The sequence below is a fragment of the Anopheles bellator genome, chromosome 2, assembly GCF_943735745.2.
Source record: "Anopheles bellator chromosome 2, idAnoBellAS_SP24_06.2, whole genome shotgun sequence".
NCBI classification, from domain to species: domain Eukaryota; kingdom Metazoa; phylum Arthropoda; class Insecta; order Diptera; family Culicidae; genus Anopheles; species Anopheles bellator.
Window position 1 is genome coordinate 43,556,635 of NC_071286.1, and position 17,758 is coordinate 43,574,392.

Sequence of the window (17,758 nt, forward strand, 5' to 3'; positions counted from 1 at the left end):
TCGATTCCGATCGATACGTATGTTCGATACGAAAGTTCTGCAATGGAAAGACTTATCACATTTGAACTAATCATATTTGTCCAGAGAGTCGAAAATATGTTTAGTAGGTTGATGGAATGCACATTTCGCGAATGTTTTGGTAAACTATTTTTTGGGGTGTGTTTTGGCGCTACTGGCCGACTTCGAAATAGTAAAACAATGTCCTTTGTGATAAGTCTCTATTCCTTAATTCCAAAAAAGAACTTTTCGAATCGTTTCCAATGTAATGTTTCAATGTTTTTGATATTCTGCATAAAGTCTAGGCTATTTTAGTAATGATGACATAGATTTATCAGAATAAGGAAAGATTTTTCGAGCAATTCAGTCGACAGTTTTGGGTATCACTTATTTGCATATTTTGCTCGAGACATGTCCTTTATCAATATGATAGAAATGATGGTTCATAACTCGAATCAATCGTTATTATCGCGCACCGTAGGCCTTAAAGCTGCGTGAGCGATGTGCTCTAAGTGAGAAGAATAATTTAATTATGTGCCAACTTCGGGCACTCTCGGCTTTTCTAGAAACATTTCTAATTGGATGCCGTGTGGGATGTCCAGGGCGACCGGCGACCGAGGCGGCACTTTCATTGCCGAGGCATTTCAACAGAACCTCCAACGCAACGCTACTTTCAACCCGTTCAGCAAAGATCAATAATTTACATTCCAGAGATTGATTCGTTGGTGCGTAAAGGCTTCTGGGAACGCCGAGCGGCCGTTTGCCGGCAACGGGCTCGGGCCTTCTATCGCACCGGGTGACGTGACGTGCCGTGGAAAGGAAAGGTTGCCTGGGCTGGAAAATTGGTCACGAACAAACAAAAGAAAATCGTGCGTCCTGCCCCGGCTGCGGCCCTGGGCACCGGTTGGTGCTCTTCCGGCGGCAGAGCACATGGGGTATTTGATGTGCGTTTTGTTGTGCGAGGGTGTTGAGAAAAACGATACCCATCCACGGGGTTGATGATATGGTTCAGTGGGTTAGAAGGCTGCCTCCCAGTGGGATGAGCTTTGCGAAAGAAGTGAAACTGAAGCCGTACCGTGCCCAGCCGAAGAAGAAGTAGAAGCGGAAGAAGAAGGAACTCACGCGGACATGTGGGCGGCGCTGGTTGGTGGGCTGGCAAGGTTAGCATGTTCTGTAATGAAGTACGGCCGGAACCGTCGGGCGGAACGAGGCGCACCGGGAGGGAATTGAGTTTGAACGCTGCCAAGCTCTCCCTTCAGCCATGGTTTTTCGGGATATCGATTTGATTTAGTGTGTTTACTGGTTGATTGATGTTGTTTGAATATTTTATGAGTTTTCCGGTTGAACGCATGTTTCGTTTTATGTGTGACAATGATGAAAAGCTCCGGCCCCCTTTCGTGGTTCCGTCAGGCGTCGGGTCCACCGTCGGCGGGGAGTTCTTCACAAAACCTCAAACTCCGGGTGATGCGTGTCGGTGACTGCCAAATTGGTTCGTTCGCTTGCTGCCTGCAGGGTACTTACCTCGCGTCGGCGACGGCGACAGGCTGCAAACGATAAGGTGTCTCAGTTTACGTTCCCCAAGCCACGTACCCGCACTTCCTGACAATATGAATTGCTGCCATCGCTCGAAACGATGGCTTTAATGGTTGTAAATTTACGGATATGGCTCGAATTCCACGTCATCAAAATTGGCTGGTTTCGGGAACAAGATTTCATAATTAGTCTCCGTGTGGTGGTGCGGTTCCGCACCTGGTAGGGCCAAAATGTAGAGAAGGAGCGCTATTTGGGTGCTCACAATGCTTATTCCTTGCTACTTATTCAACATCCACGACTAAGACGTATTCTCACACATTATTTTTAGATGTCCTATGTATTGGTTCCTATCCTTTGCTGAAGTTTTCCAAACTTTTTCACCTTTTAACTAGTCGATATCTGCTTTATCAATCGTTTTCAACAACGATGAAAAGGATTTTATTATATTTTTAAAATTATTGTTGACTGTTAATCTTTTCAATTGTTAATCTTGTTGAACTCGGGCCAAAGAATGTGACATCCGAGTTCCAATCGGATTCCGTTTACCGCAAATCTCGTATCGCCCATCGTTCAAAGTTTTGCTATTACAATGTGTTACACGTAACTCTTTATGACTGCTGGCAGCAATTCGCTCTCACGTTTTCTACCACCATCCGCACCGCCGTCCGTTCATTCTGTCAAACGACGCAATTTTCCGAGGATGTGTGCAGCTCTTCGTATGCAGTAACGGTTAAATTCAAACCAGAATTGACAGCCAAAGCTGTTGGAAAACTCTAATCTTTTTTGGTCTTTATCGTTTGGTTGTTTTTTCCTCTGCTCTGCTCGCTTCACTTTCGCTACACTCTGACTGGAAGACAATATCACGACGGCTAACCGAACAGGAAGTAGCGCCACCCGGGCAAGGATGCAGCAAGGATTAAGGGGACTTTTTTCTCTCTCCCTACAAAACCGGAACAAATCGGAAAGCGGAAACGAAAGTCAAGCCAGAAAATTCCGTTTCCGATCGGTAATGATGATGGTCCACGCTGGCTGGCTGGCTGGCTGGCAGCATGGCGGTGTGAAGTTCGCCTTCCGGTGGTAGCCATTATTTGTAGCAGGCAAGACCCGGGAGGCCAAGGTTGCGTTGCTTGGCCCGCCCGGCAAAGTGCTGCGAATGGAAAAATCAATAAAATAAAAATTAAACTTTGTTTGCTAGAGCAACATCCATTTTCTTGTTGGATAACAAGATAAAGCTTTTAAACTCTTTCTATTATAAATTATTAGATGTATGTGGTGCGATTTGTCTTAACACTTTGCTCTTAGCGTTTGCGCTCCGCTCCGACGTCAGGGTCAGGGCCGGTGCCGAGTCTTAAGCTGGAGCTGGCTGGTTGGCGAGAGTGCTAGTTGGGTTAGGATGTTGCGGTTTAAGTCCCGACCGAAGTTGAAGTGCTGGCTGGCTAGTAACGCAAATGGAAGCGGCCAGCCAGAGCCAGAGCGGTTTGCCGTCTTCGGTTCGGCACGAAAGTCAGAAGGGGAGGGCCGAGGACGATAGATGGTTACAAGGACAAAGTTTGAAATGCTTGTAGCAGCGACACAACATGCCTGCTCCGTCCCAGATAGGCAACGACGGAACACGTACTCGTTCGCCACGGTGTAGGCAGATGATATTCAGATTACATCGTGCTATGTTTTGGCTTTCAGCACGGATGCTGCCCCGAATCGTACACTCCTGTTGGCCGGAAAGGACGGTTGATAAGAATGTTCACTTCGTCTGGGCTCGGGATTGGTTGCGTGCCGCAGAACTAGCACCGGACGCTGTCGCTAGCTGGAGAATGCAGCAATAATGTGGGCTTAACGAACGCTTGCTGGTTCCGTCTCGGTGAGAAGCTACCACTTTGATGTTCTCCGCTGGACTCACGTGCCGGTGCCTTGGCATACGTATGTTGTAAATATACTTTTCGAGAATCTATTTCGCCATAAGCCGTCCGTCATTACGTCTCCGAAATCATCATGAAGAAGAATCGAGCTCCGTCCGGAACGAGCCGGCATAGGGGAAAAACGGCGAGATAAATTCTAAAGAAAACAGTGAACGCTTGATCCGAGTCTGATTAGTAAGTCTTCGTGGGTAAAAATCCGTTGCAATGACAAAGACTACTGAAATCGCAATTTAAGACCACATGCCCATTTTTGTTTATTTATTTATTTATTGTTTATTGTTACAGCAATAGGGCAATAGGTTATAGCGATGTGTGGTAAATGTTGCAACATCAGTAAAAATTCCTAAAATAAAAATTGCTAGATGCTTTTTGGAAATAGTCACATTTAATTGCTTATACTTATCCAAACACACTTCACAATTGGCGCATTGTGGCAAAAATCGGGAACCAAAGTTGACTGCAAGTCCGAAAGGATCTTTTCTCCTGGAATTAGTGGCTCACAACCGTGGCAGCATATGCAGTCGCGAAGCTCATTTCTTTCGTTCGCTGGCCGGTGCATATCTGTAGAGCCTGGAATCAATTTTAAATATTACATTCACGGGTGTCCTTTCTGGGCGTTGCCAGTTCCGCGAAGGATGTTTTAACCGCGTCTTGCACACGATGAGAACAACACTTATCGCGGGCCCCGCCTGGAAGCTGCAATATCGCTAATGAAATGTATTGCCCACGCTTGTCCACACCGGGCAAGGGCGACAGTGCGTGCTCGGCGGAGCAGAAGCTCCGAAACCGAAATTATCCATTAGCTAATGAGCAATACCATTTAATACGAGCATATTATTTCGGTCCGGTTCGCTGCTGCTCGCTGACGATGGCTGCAGTGCTGGCCGCGACCGCTACGTCGACGACAACGGCAGGCTCACCTTTTTCGGTAGGTATTTTCGGGGCAGCCTCTTCTAATAGGCTGGCATCCCCGGGACCACACCGGAGTTGTGTGTATGTGTACGTGTGTGGGCATGTGTGACCGGAGCCGAATCGCCGAAGTAGTTGGCCGGCCCCGGGAGGTTGGCAGATTAGAAAACTGATAAAACTATTCTATTAGCTTACGGCTACATGGGAAGGCGAAAAGTTGGAGTGCATAAACTCCCGGAAGCTTTTAAAATCACTTTGAAAAGCACTTAAAACTTATGAAATCGACATACCGAAAAAGATGGCAGCAATATCAGTGGAAGCGATTATGGCGTGCGAGTTCCACACGGTTCCATCGGCACAGGAGCATAACCGGTCACAATATGCGAAGAATTCCCATTTTCTCTCTCTCTGCTCCCGGTCGATCCTTTTTCGGTGGGGACTGTCCCTTTCGCCACAACGGCGAGGGGAGGGACAGAGGGAGGCAGCGCAGTGCCCGAGATAAATAAAGCGGCGACATTCGGGTAAAACTTTTCACTTTTAGCACTCCTCACATGCACACAAATGAAATGCCAAGCACGGTGTGCGGCGTCGCCAACCGGAATGAGATCTTCCCAACAAGCGCTACCGTTGTCCATTGGTTGGCTTCTTCGGTTCGGAAGCCCTCGTTTCGAAGCATGGCAAGCGTTTGGCAATCGCACGGGACCTGCCGGCGAGTGAATGTGTGTGCTTGTGTTCGTTTTTTCATTTTTCATAAATGCTGTTTTAATAAATAAGTTTTATAAACAGCTCGAGAAGCGTGTCGTCTGACTCGAGCAGTCAAGGAAGAGGTCCGACGCAAGGGCCCATAAAGGCTGCTATTTGTTTGCCCTGAGCACTGAAAGTGCATCGAATTGGCAATAGAATTAAGTTTGAATGATAATGGAAAACATGGCCCGGGCGATGTTGATCGCACGCTAGGTACTGCTAGGAGTGCGAAGTGTTTCCGAGAACTCTTGAGCCCCGAAGAAAAGGGTCGGATCAAGGGTCCCAAACGAACAATTTCATGGAGCGAGTTTGGTGCATGGAGTTGTGCAGGTGCAGGTAGTTTTACTGCAGCTGACTGTCGCCACACGGTTACTGTACGTCCTGACTTTCGTAGCTCAATTTGCTCGTCAGGCTCATAAATGCAAATAGTAATCGCTTTGTTAAGCCGAAGGAAAGCTAATTCGATTCGAGTGCTGCATGTCAACGTGTTGCTCAACACCTCAACGTGTGTTTAGTAAATCATTTAACATTACGAGGTCGGCAGGGCAACAAATGCCATTATTTTCGAACTCATTTTAATTACTGAAACGATTGTTGTATTGAAGTGAGTGTGGACTGAACGGCAGAATTACTGAGCATCCCGAGTCGGTGTCATGGACGGGTTTTTGCAATGTGCATACTGATTTGAGGATAAAAAGGGTATCAGAAGTCAAATATTGTCCCTCCTTCTTAGAACCAATTTACCAGATCAGTACTGTGAAGCGGTGGAACAACCGCTCAAGCTTAGCGTAACCGGTAAACGAAACGCGGCTTGTTTAAACCTTATCTTCAATAGTGTCAACATCGTCGCGTTTTTGGACCGGCTTTTTCTAAGTAAAAGTCTTCGACAAATATGGCGGCTTTGCGCTACTTTCCTGGGATGGAGTGAAGAATCAACCGGAATGGAAAAGATAGCCCGCTCTGTTTGTGTTTACGAACGTGACAAAGATCTGGTGAACATCGTAGTCAAACGTAATGCCAGAAAACACACGCCGCTTTAAAGCCAACGCTAAGCCAGCGATACAATTAGGCAAGATTGAACTTTTGCTTCACGGTGTCTGGGAAAGGCGCAACGTGTTGTTCTCCAGCCCCGACCGGCACGTGCACGGTGCGGCCCCGCCCCGAGAGAGACACAATGTTACAACAATGGTCGCAGCACCAGTTAGTGGCTCAGCCGAGCTGACAAGGGATTTTGTAAATTTATCTACAATGCTAATACTCTGCCATGCACAGTCGCGGATCCATTTTCCTATCGGCGAGGCAGCGCCGCAAAGCACAGACATCATGTCACTCCGCCTGCCAGCCGGCAGCTAGCGACTTTGGTTTTGCTGATGGATCATAACGAACGGCGGGCGGGAGCGGAGCGAGCGGGCACCGGTGGCGAGTGTCAGTCAGCGGGGCTAGCGTTGATGTGTCGTACTACTTCAATGACGGAAACAGCTCGCTTGTAATCAGATAAGATGACAACCGTATCGTCTGGGAAAGGGGTTATGTGAAGCTGACGCTGATGATGACTGATACGATTCAAGCTGGTAGCTGGTAGCTTGGGGTGCTTGTCGTGGCTGGCAAAACACTTGTAACGGCAGAAGACAGGCATTTTTCCTGACCCCAAACTGCTGGCTGACGCAGGACTTGTACGGCAGACAGCCTCGTGTTTGCACAAACGCACTGTCTGCGCAATAAGTTCAAGTGGATTGATCGTACTTTCAGCGCACTAATCAGACTTTGAGTGCACTAATCATGATATCGTGAATTTTTCTACACTTACAACCGGTCTCGTAAGCTCCAAAATATCTCCCAAAAATTAGCCACCGTCGTATTTGTTCGACTCGAATATCGAGAACGTTCAATGTTTTGGGCGAGTGAATCGTTGAATTCCATTAGTGGGCAGTATGCGCTAGTTTGCACATCTTGATTAGTATACGCATTTTCTTTGGCTTGAATGTTAGAATGCATTATGATTAACTGAAGATTAGCATTAGCTGTATTTGTTATCACGATATCACGGTTTCATTCGGGTTTTTTTTGGCTTTTTCACTTTTAATGGATATCTTGAGTACCCTTTGTTTTGTTCTAAAATTTAGATGAATTTTCAAATTCATCACTAATTAATTTAATTTAATTTGATTTTAATTTAATTTATTACTAACCCATGTTCGCCGTCAGGCTAGACACAGAATCTTAATATTCAAATTATTTCGCAGATTTTTTGAATTCTATAATTATTATAACAATCAAATTTTTTTTTAAACTAATTTAGTTTTAGTGTTTTCGTTTTAGTTTCAGTTAATTAGGTATTGGCAATGATATCGAAATGTTGGTCTCAACTGTTTACCTAAATTAACTAATTAAATACAGCACGTTTAACTAACTAAATATAGCATTTTGCTCACGTTGGATTTGTTTAGCGCGAATTTTTAAGAACAAAAGCATAAGATCTCAGTTTTATGATTTCCAAACGATTCTAATAAATAGTATTTTACACTTTATTGAGGCGATTTTGTATTTTGAGAGTACGCACGTATTGCTATTAAAATTAAGGAAATGGAGGCGCATGGTGTTAGAGTACAGTACATTTTTGACAAAAGAAAATTACAACAAAACTTAACAAAAATTTATAAAAGATGAACAAACGAGCGAAAAGCTCTGTAGTAATAAATCGGGAAATTGATTACAAAATTTTCTTGGCTAGAAGAATTAGAACATTTCTATGATCGTTAGTTTATAACAACTGTAGGAAATCTATTCGTTAGCTTTTGCCGTAACAATTATTCATAGAAACGTTATTTAAAAATATAAAAATTTTTATTGTTTTAATGTTTTATTTATTCTTGGGGAAAAATGAGGCGATATACATTCAATGGCCCAATGCTGTAAATCAAACACTGATTTTCTGGGTCTGCTGGTCTTACCACGGTAACAATATTGACCTAGTATCTCTTTCATCTTTTATAGGTCCACCAATATCAGGTTAACCGGCTCTCACAAAAAAAAAGGTTTTTGGTCACGATGAGAAGGACGATGAAAAGTGCTCAAAGAAAGAGTGTAAAATAAACATAATTATGGGTTTCATGCAATACACTTTGATAGAGAATTTCGGAAACGAAAAAAGAGTAATACAGCTCGACGCCTTTGATCAAGAAGCGTAATTTGTTCTCTTGTTCCGGGAACAAGATCATACCAGCAGTTATTTCAATCTCAGCACAGATGTTTCTATCTAGAATATTATTAGAATATTAAAATAAAACACTTTGCATTTTTTTAATATGAGTTTTAGTCCTAGCAAGACAAAACCAACAGAATATTTGGTGTGGGAGACATATCAGAAAAGGCGAAATGTGGTCGGCATGGAACCCGTTTCGGCCACAAAAGGGTTAGCGGGTGCAACACCATTATTGAAATGTTACTCGAAACGGGTGCGATAATTGTCATTAAGATGTGACCGTGCACAACCAACCCGGCACGAGGCGCAAAGCGGAGTTCCGGAACGGAAACTTTCACCACTTGTGAATGCAAAGTGCTTATCTTTCGTGGCGTAAAAGTTTAATTAATTCAAATCTCAAGATGCTCATCCGTCGATGGAAAGCAGGGCAGGCTACACGTCCACCGGCCACGCAGCTGTACACCAGTGACAGTTCCGGCCTGGAAGCGAAGCTCGAAGCTGGTGGCGAAGAAAGTTCTTAAACTGATTAAAGCCACGTGGCCAACAGATGGGTAGTAATTGGCCACTTACCATCGGCACCAGTCCGTTAGAGATGAGCGGTGGTTAGGTGACTTCACTAAAGGCTTGCATCCCTTTGCGCTACTCGAAAGTGGCGAGACCGCTCTCCATTGGGAAATTAAATCTGAATAAGTTCATCGGATAGAAAAATCACGTACTTTGGCTGGCTGTCAATAGAATCATAACGTTATTATCAAGTATTGATCTGATTTGGAACTCTGCTTACATGCGAGAAGGCCCTACATTCCTATTCCCATCGCAACGTTTCCCCTTCAGTTGGAATGTCACAAAGGGCACAGATAATAGTACAGAACGTCTTGATTCGAAGCGCTTGAAAAGTTTTCCATACGGGATTTATGTACGTTGCTGTCGGTATTTACTTTCCACTGTCAGTGCTCTTCAGAAGTATGATCAAGCTCAACGTAATAGAAATTCCAAGCATAACAAAGAATCATAGTTATGCTTTTCGTTCTTTTCTATGCTACACATAGCAATGTGAAAATTCAATTTATTTATTAAACTTCGAAAAGAGTTCCAAAAATCTTTGTCTCTAAAACAAATCGGCGAAACATCAGAGACCAATGGACGTCAACCTACCGAGGAAGAGAGCGATAGTTCCTGGCTCACAACCTATACCCATGAGATACGGACGGAGGACCTATCTGGGACGTTGTGGAAAACAACAAGGTGCCATTTCGGGTATCCGGCCGATCGCTTCCGGTTCGTTTTTGCTTACACCTAATCTATCCACCACCACCACGTAGCTCTGAAGGACGAGGCCGTTCCTGTTCAGAATTTAAATAAACTTCAACTAGATTGACGGAGTTTGCAGAAATTGACTTTTCTGTTCCACGGTTCCCGCAGGTCCGCAAGCACGTCTCCGATTTCGATGCCCAACCCGCTGCTTCCGGGTGCCACTGGTCAGTGGCGGCAACGAGATCTTCCGTTTCAGGGCCCAAAAACCAGAGCCACCTGAGATAGAAAGAATCCGTTGGCTGTTGGGGCTAGGGAAACAAACCACGCAAGATGGACGACGACGGGATGAAAGGGAGTTGCAAGAAATGAAAAAAACGCCGTCCTTTCTAAACAAACAGTTCGATCAGTGATGGATTCTCTTTTTCATTTTTCCCAGTTTTCCGAGATCCTTTTTACCGATGGAGGCGATGTGTGGGGAAAAGAAAAGAATCAGAACTCGGGGAACTCCAGTGGGGAAACTTATTTGGACATAAGGTAGCAAAAGCTTGTCCAAAATATACACTGAAATTCATCAAAAGGATGAAAAGAAATGGGAATCAGTTGCAAAAGCAACGGGTTCGCAGCCCACATCGCAGCCCAGTGCAAATATTACAAGCCCTAAGAACGTTGGGGGACAATAGAAAAAAGCAAAAAAAATAGGCGAAAACAAATAGCAACAAACAGACCCAACGACGGAGGACAATATTTGATGCTGAGCAAAAGGAACATGTTGGTCCTTGGGGGAAGTGTTGGGCCCGTGGTCCTGTTTGTGAGCGAAGGACACTTTTCGCAGGCCTCGCCGGTGGCGGTGTGGCATGCGGAACGCGATGGGAATTGAATACCAAATTAGATGCTGTAGAACAAATGGTTAGAGTATTGTAAATTGAAAGGGGATTTTAAGAATAGTTGCAGATGCTTCGGGGATGCCGGCGAAATGAAGCCCGAATGGTAAAAGGTTGGTTTCATGGTTGGGATGTTTTACATCAGCCGCTGATGCTGGGAGGGCTGGGCGGGCGCCCCGGAAAGGTGCCAGATTCGGTTCAGTGATGTGTCCTAAAACCGAACGGACGGACGGTCGGTTGGTGACCGCCGCGGGCTAGAGCAGGAAGGAGAATACAGGAAACACGTACGAAGCCTCAAGTTAGCTCGAATGGACCAGCACTGGGTGGGACGTCCTCGAACGCCCCGCGTAAGGCTCAAGATGGTTCACATTGCGCTCGCTCACCTCGTTTTTCTTTCATCGGTTGTTGAAGCTTAATTGAGTGGAGAACCAATGGATTGCTTCTTTTGTTGGAAATCGGAACCTCCGGTAGCGCTTGACTAAATACACCAAAGTAATGTTATGCACGTCCGGCAAAAAAAAACGACGCTTCGGCCGTGGTTTCGCGGAAATGGGCGACCTGCGAAAGAGTGCCCGAAAGACATAAGCACGGAAACGGCCGGATCGTGACCAGGACCAGCGTGGTGCGCAGTTGCGCGGCCCGCCTTATCTGCGGGTGAAATATTCCGGAGCCATCCAGGAAGCATAATTAATAATACCTTAAAGAGAGTGTTCCTGTCTCGCCCAGCCGGCAACTCATCGGCAGACCCCGGGCGGAGCACTGCGAAGAAGGCTATTTCTTGGAAAAAGGGATAATTACCATCGGGCAAAAGTTTTCCTTCGCAGTCATCAGTCTACCCGGGCCGCGGGACTTGATGTTGAAAATTGAATGGGTGTTAAGGATTGGCACGCAGGACACAATCGTGAGGCGTCGAAACGCGATAAAGTCCGCCTGGTGACGATGACATCGAGGCTTCCCATTTCATTGTTGATGACGGGGCGTTTCGCGAACGGGATCTCCGGTGCTGTCCGTCCGATCGCCGCTACTGCCGGCGGAAAACGATGCTTGGTAAACCGGAACCGGGCCGAACGAATCGAAACGAGTCCCTAGCGCGATTAAATGAAAGAATCCTATGCGGGGCATGAGAGCTGCTTAGCCCGGAAATAAAAGCCCAGTTAATTGCCAATAGCTGAACCAGTTTGTTGGGCGGAGTTTGACCCGTGGATCTCAATCGCACTTGTCAATTGTGATTTGCCAAGTTTGTTTCAGAATAAACAGAACAAACAAGAACAAACAAAGTATTTTACAAAGAAACAGGATTTAAATATCATAAACATTATTGTATCAATTAAGATTGAGATGAGGCACTTTTAGTAAAACACATTTGGATCTCCACAAGAGCTTACAGTCCGATAAGTAGACAAGTTTTAGTTTGAACATTGAATTGAAGGAAAATATTGTTTTTTTAAATTCATGTTGGCTTAATTCATCAACGTTATGTCCATCAAGAATCACACAATCAACTTTTGATACCACTTTTGTAGAACGATTTATCGATTTGCCTCAAAATGGGCCTCAGTTTAAGCGAGAGCCTCTTCATTCGAGCCAAATTTTTCACATTTTTTTTCGTGTAATGTAATTTTAACAGCTTTCATTTGAAAGTTGACAAAAATATAGAATTCACAGTCACTGGAATACTCATTCACCATTCTACACTATGCTCCGGCGCATAAATGTAGAACAAGGCAGCTCGAGGCCCGTTGTAGTGTAAGCTGCATAATCTCAGCGAGTGGCAACAATTGCGAAGCACTTGAAAGGCTGTATTTTCGACCATTGGAAAATGAAAAGTAATCTGACCGGACTTAAATGATAATCAGCCCGTTCGATAACGGTTCCCTCCGGCTCCGGGGAAAGCGAGCACAACCTAAACATTCCAACCGAAGGACGGCAGTAAATCAGGTGATATGTTGCAATCGCTAGCGAGGCTTGCCGGTTCACCACATTTTACACGACTAACGAAATTTTTGCGGTGACCGCTGACAGTGGTAGCATCACACCCCCGGCCGGCAACCAACGAGTCACCGATTATCATAAAAGGGCTTTCGAGCCAATACAACACAATCGGAACCGGCGCTTTATTGTACATTATTATGCGCGACCCGTGCCCCGCGCGAGTTCGTTTCGGAACTTGTGGATCGCTTTATGTTGGGAGCATAATCGAAAAGAAACAAATGGTAATGGCAAGAAAAAAATCCTGTAAGTTTGAAAGGCAGCATATTCGCCGAAACCCTTATCAATTGTGGTGCTCTGCCGCCGACGGACTGGGTACATCACACGGCTCACCTGAGCACCGAGTTTGGCGCACAAACTGGACCGAAAGTCAACGCGGGGCATCCTTAATCCAGCTGACTTTCGCTCCCACCGATAAGCACCGATGCGAGGAGTTGGCGAACAGAGAGAAAAAAAACGGAAGGGCCACACCAGGCACGGTGTGCCGGGACGAGATTGTGGGACGGCGCTGCAATGCGATTCGGCGTTGTGCTGCGCTTCCATTTTCCCGATAACATTTACATTAGATTAAATTCCATTTTATTATAGACTTTGGATTATCGCATATTTTCATGCGACATGCGGTCATGGCAAACGGCCCGATCCGATGCATCCGATGGGGCCCGGTTCCACGGGCTGCGGGAAAACATCCCGCGTACGGATCGGAGTCGCGGGAATTTGTTCGCTCGGTGCCCATATCGTTCGTGGCAGTTCGTTCATTGGGAGTCGGAAAAATTGTGGGAAAATCCAAAGGCTTCGAAATCACAGAGAAACAAACCAAAAAAGAGGGCAACCACGTTGAGCTGCCCTCTCTGGGGATCCCGCTGATGGGCACCGGGCTCGAACGGGACCAAGCGGGATCGGGCCGCGATTACGGGCCAACCGGGCGGCGGAACCGCGAATACCGACCGCGACGACATCGTCGAAGGGCAGCAAAGCTGCACGTTTTTCATTCTATCACGTTGGCGCGATGAAGATACGGTTTAATTGCTTCCGAAGCACCAGTGTTATTACAACTTTACCGTGCGCGCCCGCTCGGTCTTGATTCTAATTGGTTGATATAAAATTGGAATTTATTTCTTATCTAATTGCCAGCTTGTTTGGGAAGCCGTAGAAACCCCCGTTCGGGCCACGGGTGGGGCGTGATTCGATCGGTGGGCAGTGGCCAAACATAAAAATGGAGATCAACCGAATACGATAGAGGGCTCGGGGGGCGCGAGGCTCTGGACCAATTTGAAAAGCCCGCAGACCCACCGACGCTTTTCGCGTGTCCACCAGTGCAAAAAAAGGAAAACTGCCCACCAAACTGCGTCGCTGAGGATATTTCACTTTTGTATGAATTAATCGTTTTCATCCTTCCGCCAGGTTTTCCTCGGCTCCGGAGGTCGCCCCGGGGCAAAGTGCTGAAGTGCTACCAAAGTGCTGAGCTGGCAGTGCGATGGCGATGGTTTTTGTGTGTGGCACCGTTGGTTGGCTGGTGGGTTTCCTTCGAGGAACTGTGCGAGGAACAAAAGTGGACGCGCGAGCCTCGAACAAAAAAGGAAAAACCGAAAATGGTGCTACCAACAAATTGCGGATTCATATCTTTGGAGGGCGATTTCGATTTCATTTTGCTAATGGAAGCATCTTTTCATTCTTTTCACTCTCTTCATTAAGCTCGCCCGGCAGACCCGCGGCCCTCGAAGCCTTCACCATCTCACACGCACCGACCCACAATGGGAGGGCACAATAATCTTTTTTGTTTGCGTCCTGCCGGCGTACCGTGGAAAATACGCCAACCAGCCGCCAACCTCTAATCAGGCATTGTGATGTTGCACTTTGCAAAATAATTGCGTAGTTAAGCACCCTGAATGGGAGCGGTGCACAACAGAAAAATCAACAACATCCGGAAGTAAAAATGTACGCCACACGCGTTTAACATTTCGGCCCGCGGCCCGTGGCTCAGCGGTGCATTCGAGGGCTTTCAGGGATTTCGAAGCCATTTGTTGGTGGCAACATTGGCGTCAGTCTGGCTGGTTGAAACAGAGTGGTTCGGAGTGGAATGAACATGCCCAAGTGTGGCTCATACATCGAATGTGCACTCACAATTCTCACACAAAGCGCCAATGGTTTTAGTTTTCAATGAACAATAGGCTGAACGGAGACCATATTTGCTCCAGTGGCTTTCGAGTCTAGCATGTAACTGTACACTGTATACAATCGGTTGCCGCGGGCAAAGCAATGTAATAAAGATGAAATTATACATTATTTCGTTTTTCCGAGTTTTTGGTAAACGTAAAACCTGAAAATTATGTACTACTGTGATCAAAAAATATCGGGAATTCCCTAATAAATGGAAAAATCTTTCTTTGTTCTTTAAAATTCATGTCATTACAATTCAAATAGTCCACATACTTCATTTCGGCTATTATTCAACTCAACTATTCAACCTATTTATAGCTCATCAGTTGATGCTGATGGCCGTCCTCTTTGAACATTTTTATCACTTATAAACTCTTGTTTTCGTTTGAGATTGCTTATCGAAGGTCTTATGTAACACTTTTTGGCAGCAGAAATTCCGCACACAAAATTTGAACTGCGGTTTTGAATAGATTCTGGTATTATAAAAAAATGAAGAATTCATTTTCAACTGTTTAACACATCGCTCAATAAGTCCGTAGGATAGCTTATAAAACAACAATATTTTGATATAATTTGTATTTATTCATCAACATAGTCTCCTTTTAAGGCGATACAGTCAGTCCAACGCTTCTCTAACTTTTCGATACCATGTTTGTAGAACGATTTATCTTTCCCTTCAAAATATGCCTCAGTTTCGGCGATGACCTCCTCATTCGATCCAAATCTCTTTCCCTGGAGCATCCTTTTGAGATCCGAGAGATTTGAGATTCAATTTACAAAAGTTGATTGAATTGTTCACACTGTAACTTGGTAAATAATAGTCCGAATGTCATGAAACTTTGACAGATATCGTTTGAAGGTTGGTACTGTCTAAAAATCATAAGGATTCTGTATTTGTTTCGCCATCTATATGTCATCCTGCGAACTTATTGAGCGATGTGTTACAAAAGGAGCCGTATCGCAAACATTAATTAGATGTTGGTTTGTGATAGCGATGCCAACCTATAAATAAAATACATTTGTCCCTATTGGAATCACAAACAAGTGCAAAATAAAAAAATCCGTTACTTTTAGGCCAAAGTGTTATGTTGAAATAGCGCTGGGTAAAGATTTGATTGCCGACAAACATGGAAAAGTTAACACTTCCGGTAGCGATATATCATTTTCTGCACAACCGTTGCATGCTCTCCGGTGCTTTAAGTCACCACCACCTTGCTGGAGTCTTCCTAAGTGGGCTAGTTTTGCAATTGATTCCATTGACCCCCAGCCCTCGTTTGCATTGCACTTCATAATTGCTAAACTTGTACCATGTTTACTGCAATTTGCTATTGCTACTGTTAGTGGGGAGATCTTAACGGCCCCGAACACGGTGCTTTGATGTGAGTGGCTGAGTGAATGAAGGACCGGCGACGTATCCCGGTGCGGCCGAACAACGCCTTCAAAGGACGTGCGCCGCGCTGTGTGATTCTTTCAGCCGTCATCGTTAGCCGGGGGCCGAACAAGCGGACTAGCCCGGACCGAGTCCGACCGAAAGGCACAAATGTCAACCACTTAATCGTGGCGAATCATTTATTAAATTATCTTCCGCTTTGAAAGCGAATCAGCGTCGGAATGGCGACAGCTTCGAGAACGCGTTGCGCCTGGCCTTAGCGCATCGGCTCAGGGCGTATCATAGCGCCGGTGCATATTGGAGCACTCCACAATTAGGCACGGCCATCGGCAGGCAGCGGCGATGGCACCACTTCAGTCGGACCCGGGTCTCGAGGGGATTCTCGGATGCTCGGAAGTCTCTGGAAGTCTCGGAAGCGTCGCCGCGTCCGCCCGTCCGCGGGAGATCCTTTTAGATCCCCGCTCGAGGTTTCGAGAAGATTTTAAGTAGCCCGAGAGCCCTCGAACGGCTCTTCGGGAGCCGGCCAATCCGTCAGTCGGCCAATCTCCGGCAGCTCCTCGGTCACCTCGGTCGGTTCCGCACATTTCAATATCGTTGGGTTGGGTGGCCGCAATTAAAACATCACTCTCAACGCGCGACTGCCCCCCGACAACCCGGTGGCAGTCACTCGAGCAGCTTAGCAGTGTTAGTCGCCGGTGTGTTCGGTTAGCAACTCCCCCCTAGGCCACCTCCCGCCCCACCGGTGCATTCCTGACTACTGGTCCAGTTTTTGAAGTGCCTCGGCCGGGATGGTCTTAAACGCCGGTGCCGTTCCATTTGCATCGGGGCGCTGCGTTTGCGTTGGTGATCTGGTACCGGGCCAGTTAGCTCAATCCCTGCTCCGGGTCGGTTGCCGAATTATGTGGACGTGTAGCAGCTTCCACACTACATCATAAAGCCACAGACACGCACGAGCAGCGCCATAAAAGCTGAACCGAAAACATCGAAAAATGGCTGGGCCAGCGTTTGGTTTATGTTTCGAATTCTATTTTATGTTGTCCGTTACCTTTTTCGGGGGGGTGTTTGTTTCCCATCGGCCGCCTTTTGTGGGCATTGCGGCATTCTTTCAACGGCCCCCATTGTGCGGCCCCCGGGGCGGTCGTCGTCGTTGTGGATTTAGTTGTTGCACGCTTTGTACCACCGCCCCGGTGCTGTTGCGTTGCTCTGCTGTGTATGCATTATTATCGTTGGAAATTTAAATATCGTCTCCGGCGCGATGCCGGCCAGCATATGTATGGAAATGTATGCTACGGTAGCGGCCGATGTGTCGCTGGCACATGTTGGGGCAACGTGCTAGGACGCTTTATGCTGCACGCATGAAGACCGCATGACATGACGTGGGACGTGGCCGAGATACGGTGGGCGGGCGAGGATCGAGCACTGGAAGCGGCAGTTGGCGGCGTGTAGAACTCTCGCTACGCACGGTGAGGATGCATTCACGGTGCCTGTCGGTCGGCCGGTTGGCGCTGGAGCTGACAGAATGCAAGTCCTGTCAGTCAACCATCATAAGTGCCCGCTACGCCGCATGTGTTATCCAAGCCACTTCACTGCACCGAGAGCCAGCGTGGGCTATTTAGAACATGTGGCCTCCCCCCTTCGCATTGTAGTGAAGCGGATTGAAAGCGGACGGATAATCGGGAACAGGCCCGGTCGGTCGTCGGCTTCCGGGCGGATATGTAAAACGGAACCAACTCTTTGACCGATGTGCACGGGACGGCCCCGGGCACGGCTGAGAGCCGAGTGT